The sequence below is a fragment of the Setaria italica genome, chromosome VI (assembly GCF_000263155.2).
Source record: "Setaria italica strain Yugu1 chromosome VI, Setaria_italica_v2.0, whole genome shotgun sequence".
Lineage (NCBI taxonomy): Eukaryota > Viridiplantae > Streptophyta > Magnoliopsida > Poales > Poaceae > Setaria > Setaria italica.
The window spans coordinates 34,324,860-34,335,518 of NC_028455.1; the positions used below are offsets into that span (position 1 = coordinate 34,324,860).

The 10,659-nt window shown below is 42.8% G+C and overlaps 1 pseudogene; it reads left to right on the forward strand.

Annotated features, from left to right (window-relative positions):
• The first annotated feature begins 5,233 nt into the window (after positions 1-5,233).
• The window catches only part of LOC101772890, a 6,401-nt pseudogene continuing 975 nt past the window's right edge, over positions 5,234-10,659 (forward strand).

Genomic DNA, 10,659 nt, shown 5'->3' on the forward strand with positions numbered 1-10,659 from the left:
CCATCTCCTCCCCGGCCCCTCCCTTCCGGCCCCGGCCAGCCGCCCGGCGCCCCCGGCGCCTTCGCCCTCGCCTGACGCCCCGCCGCCCGACGCCCGCCGCCCGGCCCCCGACCCCGCCGTACGGCGCCCGCCCCCACCCCTTTCGGATCTGGCCGCCGCCGCCCTCTTCTTCCCCTTCCCCGGCTCCCTCCCCTCCGGCCGGATCCGCGCCCCCTTCTTCCCCTCCGGCGCAGATCCAGCGGCCCCCCACCTCTCTCCCCTCCAGATCTGGCGCATGGTGGTGGGCGGTAGCGGCGGGCGGCAGCGGCGTGGCGGCAGCGGGCGTGGCGGCATCGGCGTGGTGGCGGCGGGCGGCAGCGGCGAGCGGCAGCAGCGTGGCGGCGGCGGGCGGCAGCGGCGTGGCGGCGGCGGGCGGCAGCGGGCGTGGCGGCAGCGGGCGGCGTGGTGGCCGTGGCCGTGGATGGCCGTGGCGGCGGCGGCGGCGGCCAGCTGGAGCTGCCCCCAGTGGCCGGGGTATGTTTTTTTTTATTTTTTCTGGAAATAGTTTGCCGAGTGTTTTGTGCCACTCGGCACACCCTTTGCTGAGTGCCCGACCAAAGACACTCGGCAAAGTTAACTTTGCCGAGTAAAACTTTGTCGTGTGCTCGTCGCCGAGTGTTACACTCGGCAAACACGTTGCCGAGTGTTTTTAGGGTTTCGCCGAGTGCCTGGGGCACTCGGCAATTTGTAGCTTTCCCATAGTGACTCTTGATGAGCTGAGACTAGACTGATCAGAAATGAAATAGGGAAATGCCAAATATGTATCACTGATCCCTCTCGATGCAGTGTCACTGTCTCCCTAAGCATCAGCCATCTGACGGCTGTGAATATCTGGGACTGTTTTTTTGCATCGTCAGGATCTTGGTTGGTAGCTTGCCGCATGTGTTGTGCTGACTCTGGTGTGTGGTGTCGATTGTCAAAATCATGTACGTTGCAGCCGTGCTGCGCATGGAATCGATTCTGACAAACACGGATACACCGGCTATCGTCACCTGAAGAGGCGCGCAGATTACCCTGGTCTGTCGGTCACTACGACAGAAACGATTCGTACTGACACAGGCAAATTAGCGTACTGGTGAGCGTAATTGGCACCGCCAGTACAAAACTTCCTTGTGCTGGCGGGGGAGCACCCACTAACCTAAGCACCCGCCGGTACAGATGCACCCCATCTGTGTTGGCGATTGGCTTATGTCACCCGCCAGCCCAGAGCTCGCTATAAATTCTCCTGTTCATCTTCTTCCCCAGGCAATCTTCCATTTGGAGCTTACCCGAGAGGAGCTCGGGAAAGCTCCAAAAACACCAAATCTAAGGGGGAAGGTTTTGTTCTTGATTTGTTTGGAGGAGGTGGCTATATAAGGTGAGTTTTTACCATTCCAACCTTCCTTTTCAACTTCTATCCATCATTTCTAGTTTCATTAGCTTGTCATCTAGATCTAGATCTAGAACTAGGAGAGAGAGGAGGGAAAAGAGAGAGAAAAAGTAGAAATTGATTATTTTTGTGAATAAAATTTTATGATCATATTATAACCATTACCATGCTACGTTTGTCATTTTAATGTAATATAGAATTTAGTTTGATTATATTTTTCCTTCTTATTAATTATTACATCCATAGTTTTAATGAAGTTGATTATCTTAATATATAATTGAGTTTCATTTTTCCCTTCTTCTTATTGATTATTACATCCATGGTTCAATTGATTCTCATCTAGAGTAATATAGAATTGGTTTTTATTATATTTTTCCTACTTTATAATTATTACATCCATAGTTTTAATTAATAAAGTTGATTGAATTAATATATAATTGAGTTTGATTTTTTTTCATTCTTCTTATTAATTATTACATCCTATAAAAACTTTTACTCTTGATTTCTTTGCAGGAGGTGGCTATATAAGGTGAGTTTGTGTCATTCCAACCTTCTTTTTCAACTTCTATCCATCTTTCTAGCTTCATTAGATTTTGGGTAATATAGAATTGTTTAATTGAGTTTCATTTAGGGTAATATCGAATTATTTTTTATTAAATTTCTTCCTACTTATTAGTTACTGCATCCATAATTTAATTTAGTTTATAGAATAGCTCATTAAATTAGTTAATATAACATAGAATTTTTATCATATGTTGTTAAAGATGGATCATAGAGCATGGATGTATGGCATACGGAGACATTTGCTTACTTTCATGTCAAAGGTATCAAAGTCAATCAACACCTCGACGTGAATCTCATTACCGTATGGTGCTTGTAAGTCCACATGTACTGCATATATAAGTTTTACATGCATACATATATATTTTATATGTCAAGTACCTGAGTGACTACCTATATGATTCTGTAGGATGCAATGAAATGAGAAAGAATTGATGAACGATAGGTCCAAGGTATCGTACCTTGACCTAGCACGAATTAGCAAATCGGTGCACAAGTTCAAATTGATGGAAATGGTCAAAGCACAAATGATCCACAGAGATGAAATGCACAAAGTATCCGTGAACATTGCACAAATAACCCTTTTAGCTGCCAGCACAAATCTTTTGTGACCTAGTGGGTCATCATTGGCTCGAGCTAATCGTAGTTTTGTAAGGAAGATCTTTGGGTTTGTTGTCGCAGCTCTCCTCTCATAGGCAACTTCAATAGAGTGAGGTCGATCTCATTTAGGTCCCTAACTACCTACCACCTATGTAAGGTCCAAATAGTGTGTTTGTTGCTTAGCTACCTACAAATTACTTATGCCAAATTATTTTCCAATGCCATAGTCAAGATAAGTTCTAGCAAAATTCCATCAGGTCAACGTAATTTGTGTTTCAATTTTCTTCACCATGTTTTTGACATATTAACAAAACATTTCTTTGTCGAGTTTAAATTATCTTTATCCTACCAACCAAACAACTTTAATGCATTTTTTGTTGACCTTTAGACACAAATTTTCATAAACTTTTATCCTACTTCTGAATACTATCTTACACATGGGTTTCATATATACCACCAAGTTAATAAATAAATATCAAAGTGGTATTTGAAGTATTTTTCTACATGGACAAGGATAAACTCTTGCGTCTCCATTTTTCTAATTTATTTCTACTCGTAAATTGTAACAATCTCTAAGTGGCAATACACAACCTGGAAAACAAGAGGGCTTTTTCATCACATGGGTCTTTTGTCTCTAAGTGGCAATACACAACTTGGAAAAAAAGAGGGCTTTTTCATCAAGGGGTGGGACATGTCATATGTAACCATTTGTGTGCACCTATTCATTGAAACCTAAATATTTGAAATATGATATCAAATAAGGCAATTTGGGGTCAAATAGGCATCTCCTTTAATTTCCTTTATAATTCCACACGTGTTCCTGATATTTCATTTAATAAAATATTTTTTGGTGCATCTCCTTGTCAAACGACTGAGATTTAGGTTTTCTATCGGCCACCATTGATAACCATTGGATCTACACCTAACAATCCAGATCAGCACCCTTCTCCTTATCTTTTTATTCTTCTTCCTCTACCAATCCACCGCCGTCTTCATTTTTCTCGTGAGCTGCCACGCAGATAGCTTGACACCACTCCCCCGCGTCAGCTGCCTCCAACCCGGCTCCGGCCGCCTTGTCGCCTCCGCCGCCACCCCACACTAACGCCTCGGCGACACACGTCCGCGCTGTCTCCACCGCCCGGCTCCGACGGCACCCTCGCAGTCGGTAGGGGCAGATCTAGGACCCTCCTCCACTCTACAACCAATTTGTCAATGGAGATTAAGGGGAGATAAAGGGAGGAAAAATATAGAGATGAAGAGGAAGAAAGGGAGATGGAGGAGGAGGAAGAGAGATGAGCCCCTCCTAACCCTACAGCTTGCATCCACCACTGGCCATCAGAGCTCCTCCGTCATCTCTCCCGCCTCCACGGCTAGCCGGTGAGCCTCCCAAAACTCTCTCAGGTTCGCAGGCCAAAGGTAACCTCTAATCCTAAATTCCCTGGACCTTAATCTTGGATTCTCTTCACCATTCAATTTTTAGTAGAATTCGGTAACTAATGGATAAGCAAAATTTCAATCGAGCAAGTAATTCTCTTTTTTTTTTATATACTTTAGCTCTTGGGTTTCATAAAGGTATAACCGGAGTTTAATGCGAACCAGACGAGTCAAATGTGAAGAGAACAAAGAACGGTTGGACATGTCGTATGTAGCCATTTGTGATGGGTGTATGCACCTATTCATTGAAACCTAAATATTTGAAATTTGACATTTAAGGCAATTCAGGTCCAAATAGGCATCTCCTTTCCTTTATAATTCCACACGTGTTCCTCGCATTTCATTTAAAAATCTCTTTTGGGGTGCCTCTCTTCATCAAATGACTGAGATTTAATTTTTTTATCAGCCACCGTTGATAACCGTTGGATCTACATATAACGATCCAGATCAACATCCTTCTCCTTATTTTCTTCTTCTTCTTCTTCCTCCTCCACCAGTCCGCCACCGTCTTCGTTTTTCTCGCCAGTCGCCACGCGGATAGCCTAACACCACTCCCCCGTATCCATCGCTGCCCCACACTAACCCCTTGGTGACACACACCCCCGCCGCCTCCACTGCCTAGCTCCTCCATCATGTCTCCCGCATCCACCACCGGCCAGCGAGTCTCCCGGAACTCTCTCCGGATCAGCAGGTCACAGTTAACCTCCAATTCCAAATCCCCCAACCTTAACCCCAGATTATTTTCACCATTTAATTTCCAGTAGAAATTTCAATCGACCGACAAGAGTTTTTGTTTACCCGAAAAAAAATCTCTTTTGTTTATACTGTAGCGCTTGGGTTTCACAATCACAAAGGCATAAATGTAGCTAATGCGAACTCGTCACACGTGAAGAGAGCCAACATCTTTACCTCTAGCTTGGCCTTAACCCGAGTGTTAGCCACAATCACTTTCCCAAACCACCCCTCCCCGCGGCACAGACTATGTTTAATACTCCTAATTAGTGTCCAAACATCCGATGTGACAGGTGCTAAAATTTAGCACCTGCTATCCAAACACCCCCTAAGAAACGCACCCCACCATTACGGTGCCGACTCGGGCACGCAACTCCGCCGATCTCCGCCCACCACAATCCCCCCTCCCCCCCTACCCCGACCCGTTTATTGAATTGTACTATTGGTATAAGAATCTGCAAAATGCCCCTCCGCCGGATCCCACGCTCGCCGGGTGCGATGGACTCCGACGTAGAGATGAACGCAGCTAGCGCCACGAGGACTTCTACGACTACTGCTACAGCGAACGTGGGCGACGACGAGGACGACGGGCGGCTGCGGTGATAGCGACGGGGGAGCTGGTGGCGCGGACTACGACGAGGGCCTTGAGGCCGAGGGGAGCGACGTTGTGGTGTCCAGGCGCGAGCAGGTGAGGCGAGGGGATGTTCGGGTGGGACGGATACGGATAGAGCGGCGCGGTGCTTAGGGGTGGTCCGGTTTCGCCGGATTCCTTGGGGTTCGAGGTCGGATGCGTTTGGATAAGTTGAGAAACTGGCGTGCTCGTGTGGAATGCTCGGGGTTTTTTTCTAGTTGTTCCGTAGGTGATTGAGCTGAGGCCTTTGGTGATCTCTTCTGATACTGAAGTTGCTGAGTGGTAGCTAGTTAGATCGATTCATCATAAGAGTGGAGTGTTAGAAATTCGACATCTAATTGATGTTTATATCAGTGCTGTGGCCGATAGATTGATGCCTTCTCTGTACGCATGGCGAATATCTATTTGTGTGTGCTGAAATTGAGCTTAAAGCAGCAGCCAGATTGGTTGCTAACTGTCACCATGCTCCTAGATGGGTGATGTGCCGGCTCTCTAGGCTTTAGTAGGTGCCAGTGGCCAGGTAGTTTGCTTACTGTTACCATACTTCCAGATGAGTGATGTGCTGCCTCTCTAGGCTTTAGTAGGTGCCTCGGTACCAGTGTGTCACAATCACGCTTGGGCTCATCTCTGTTTCTGTTGCTTCACTCTTCTGCGCATAATCTTGTTTCATGGGATACCCTTGAGTTTCACTAAATGGGGATTGTGTTTGCTATGAACAGACATTCGCGGTTTTAAGAGAAGAAGATATATCTGAACGTCAAGAGGAAGACATAAGCAAGGTATCTTCCGTGTTATCAATTGCAAGGGAAGAGGCATGTGTTCTCCTTCATCACTATAAATGGTAAGTTTGCTATGTCAGTGCTCCATCAATTTTCAATTCCTTAGCCAGAAAACTCTTTTCATTTCCTTAGTCAGCAAACTCTTGACAACTTTTGTAATGGCATCTATCCACATTATACTGTGTTCTAATAAGCAAGCTACTCAAATCAGATGGTACTCTTATGTCTATTATCTCTTTAAACACAGAGTATCATACAGCAGTTGTATTGGCCGTTTCTTATTTTTAATCACTTCCCAGGAATCTGGCTGGCCCCTCTTTTTATTGTTGAAAATGCCTCTATGAAGCATAAGATAGGACCTGTAAATATTCCCTCAAAATACTCTCGGGAATAGGCATAAGATGTACCATATGCTAATTATGGCGTTGATTTTCTGTTTTGCCATAGACTTGCATCTGTACATGAGACATCAAAATTTAAAACTGCTGTCTTGCAAATTCGAGCCCACTAGTTTCCCCTTTTTGTGGCTCCTGGGCTTCACAAAAACCAATGCACATGGGGCTATGATAAAAATGAAATCAGGGTTAGAAGCAATGCAATGACATTTTATTGCCAGATGTTGTTGAAGTGGAACTAATGTCATACATCTGCGTCCTGTATTCACTATGCAGGAACATCAGCAAGTTGAGTGATGAGTGGTTTGCAGATGAAGAAAAAGTCCGCCATACCGTTGGCTTACTTTTGAATGGAAATGACCGTCCTCGCTCGAGGAAGGCAAGCTTTATTTATTCGTATTGTTTATGCCTTTTTCTTCAAGTCAATATGTTCATTATTTCTTAATCTCTAACATGTCCCTTGGTTGCAGTTAACTTGTGGAATATGTTTTGAAGGGTATTCTTCTGATATGATGAGCTCTGCTGGTTGTGCTCATTTCTATTGCCATGAATGTTGGGAAGGTCTCTCTCCTCCCTCCCTCCCTTGGCGCTGAGTAGACTACTGAGAATAACTGTAGAGTTTATGCATAAGATAGAAGGCAATGATAGTCAAAAAGAGCGTGTCTAGTTTTATTTATTAGTTCGTCATATTACTTCCCATTTTTCCTCCAATGCAATTTTCTCTTAAATCCTAAGGGGAAATTCTGGTTTGTGATCCTTTGGCACTGATTAGATTACTGAGAATAACTGTAGGGTATGATAGAAGGCAATGATAGTCAACAAGAGCATCTCTAGTTTTGTTTATTAGTCCATCATATTACTTCCTATTTTTCCTCCAATGCAATTCCCGCCTTCATCCCAAGGGAAATTTCTGATGGCTCAAGTCAAATTTTGTAGGCTATATTAGCGCTGCAATAAGTGGTGGTCCAGGATGTTTGTCGTTGCGGTGTCCTGATCCATCATGTGGTGCTATGGTTCTTCAAAGGATGATTAATAAATTAGCCAAAGAGGAAGATAAAGAGAAATATGCACGATTTCTCTTACGTACATACGTTGAAGGTAGCAAGAAGGTAATTAGTTTGAACAAGCTGACTGGTTCTTCTAACTGCACGGTTCTCTTGGCCTTGTTTTTGCTTATATTGTTCTTTTTTTTGTAAACTCTTTTATTAAACCTCTATCATTTGATGCAGACTAAATGGTGTCCAGCTCCTGATTGTACTTGTGCAGTGGAGTTTCTTGGTGATGAGAACTACGATGTCTCATGCAATTGCAAGTTCAACTTTTGTTGGAATGTATGCTGGTTCCATTCACCTAATGACTTGATGCTTTTGTTTTCATGAGGCCTAGTGATCTAATATGTAAGGGTTCATCAATATTCATTACCGTTTGCAGTGCACCGAGGAAGCTCATCGACCAGTGAACTGTGAGACTGTTTCTAAGTGGATACTGAAGAACAGTGCAGAATCTGAGAACATGAACTGGTTTGTTACAAACTCAATACAGAGTTTTCGACCTTCTTATTATTGTTTTGTAACATTCATGTTTCAGTTCAGACTGAGCACAATGCTAAGTAGTTCCTTTTTGTGGTTGGAGCTTGATGTCCTATTTCAATTGCCAACCTTTTAGCATTTATTGTACAATTTAAATATCACAATCATGGAACTATTCGCCATGACTACTGACCAAAGTGAGATGGCGAATAAATTTGTGCTTAAGTTTGGTTATATACTGGGATCACAGTAGACACCGTCTTTCTGAGTGATTTAAGGTGACTTGGAAGTAGGTGGGGAAGCATTTCTGTGAGGTTAAATCATGTCTTGTAAATTATGGAAAATATCCTAGCAATTTTAACACAATTTGAGGATAGCCTCTTCTGTTTCATCTCTAGCCTACCCCAACTGGCTTGGGATTAAAATGCTTTGGTGTTACATCTCGCTTGTTTGCTTTGAAGTGGGTTCTGAATACTTGGGATTGATTCAATATTCATCTATTTGTCTTGTGTTTCTGAAGAAAAAATATATTAGGCACAAGCAGACAAGGCTTTGTTTAACAGAAACCTGGCAATGCCAACATATATCAATAATGTTTACATGCCATTCAGATAGTGTGTTAATATCATGCTTAGCTGTTAATTGTGTTCCTTATGGTCTTACAAGTTGCATGAAAAGGTTTATCATGCTATGTTCGATCTTTTCAGGATACTGGCTAATTCTAAGCCCTGTCCAAAATGCAAACGGCCAATAGAGAAAAACCAGGGATGTATGCATATGACTTGCACCCCTCCTTGCAAATTCGAGTTCTGCTGGTATTGTTCACTCCCACTACTTGAAGGATTTACAGTACACATGCCAAAAGATTCTTATGTCCGAGTTTCATTGAACATTTTAGGTTATGTCTGGGTGCATGGTCAGATCATGGAGAGAGAACTGGTGGCTTTTATGCCTGCAATCGTTATGAATCGGCGAAGAAAGAGGGAGTTGTATGTCTTTTCTTTTATCATGCATCTTACGCAATTTTTTATGAAGTTCTAGTATGATGATAGTATTATTTCTGCAACTGCTGCTGTAGTGGGGTTAGTGCTTCAGTTTGATTGTAGGAGAATTTGCAGCTCGTCTTATGTGGGATGCTGTTGTAATTTTCTGTGGTGCTGAATGCACTGTTCTGTTCTTTTCCAAGGATATTTTGTTCTGAATTTAGTTACTTATGTTGCAGTATGATGAGACTGAGGCAAGGAGGGAAAGAGCTAAAAACTCTCTTGAGAGATATATGCATTACTATGAGCGCTGGGCATCCAATCAGACAGTATGTTCGAAAGACCTAAGTTTGATGTCCATTGGTTTCTGTCAAAAATATATTTGATTCGTGATCATGCTGTAATGTTTTCAACCTTATCACTTACCTGGTTGTGCTATTACTCTATGATTGTTCTTAGAGGACTACTATTTAGCAATGTTGTGTTGACTATGCTTAGAAGAATATTGTCTATTTAAACAAAATCGTTTTATGCAACTGTATACCATACAGGTCTAGCATTGTTTTGAGGTCCATGAGTATGTTTGAGGTTCAGTTTCATGACTATTGTATGTCAAAATAATTGCTCACCTTTTGATGTGTATGCATATATTATCTCATTAATTCTTAGCTTCCAAAAGGCTAAGGCAGTCAAAAGACTTATTTTTATGCCTGATTTTCATAGTTCTTGGTCCCTGGTGCTTGTTTATGCTGAGTATTCAGATGCTTTCGTATTTCATAATGTATATTTGAAACTGTCAATTTTATTCTCTGTTCTGATGTTTTGCCTGTATTGACAGTCAAGGCAGAAGGCCCAAGCGGATCTGCATAAAGCGGAAAAGGAACAAGTAAGAAAATATTTAATGTTATGTATTTAAGGGCTCTCAAAGTGTGCCATGTGGAAGTTTATCTGCTTGCATTGGGTGGTTTCTAATATTCTTCTGCACTATGCTAGCTATATTGCAGTCTTGGTCTTAATTTCCTTCCATTATAGACTAACCGTATGCTTTTCACTATTCCTGTGTCACAGCTTGCAAAGTTAACTGACATTTTTGGGATACCAGAGACCCAACTGAAGTTTATAGTTGAAGCTTGGTCACAGGTCTGCTATCATAGCTTTATATTTTGGTTTCAGTAAATTTTGTACTTTACAAATATTCCTACATCTGATGCTTTCACTACTTGTATGGGCAGATTATAGAATGCAGGCGGGTCCTGAAATGGACATATGCTTATGGCTATTATCTAGATGATAAGGTCAAGAGTGAATTTTTTCGAGTACCTGCAAGGTGGTTATTTCTATCGCATGTCAACATTCTTAATGGGGTTTATATAGCTTGCGGAAACTTTTGGAACAACAGCGAATTCTATTTCTTTACAGGTGAAGCTGAGTCTGGTTTTGGAACGTCTACATCAGTGTGCTGAGAAAGACTTGCTAGCATTTTTGCCTTCTTTGAAACCTGATAGCAACGAAACTACAGCACCTTCAGTGGCGGAATTTGGTTGATTTCCGCGTGAAAGCTTGCTGGGCTCACAAGGGTAGGGACATTTTGGCCATACTTTTGATCT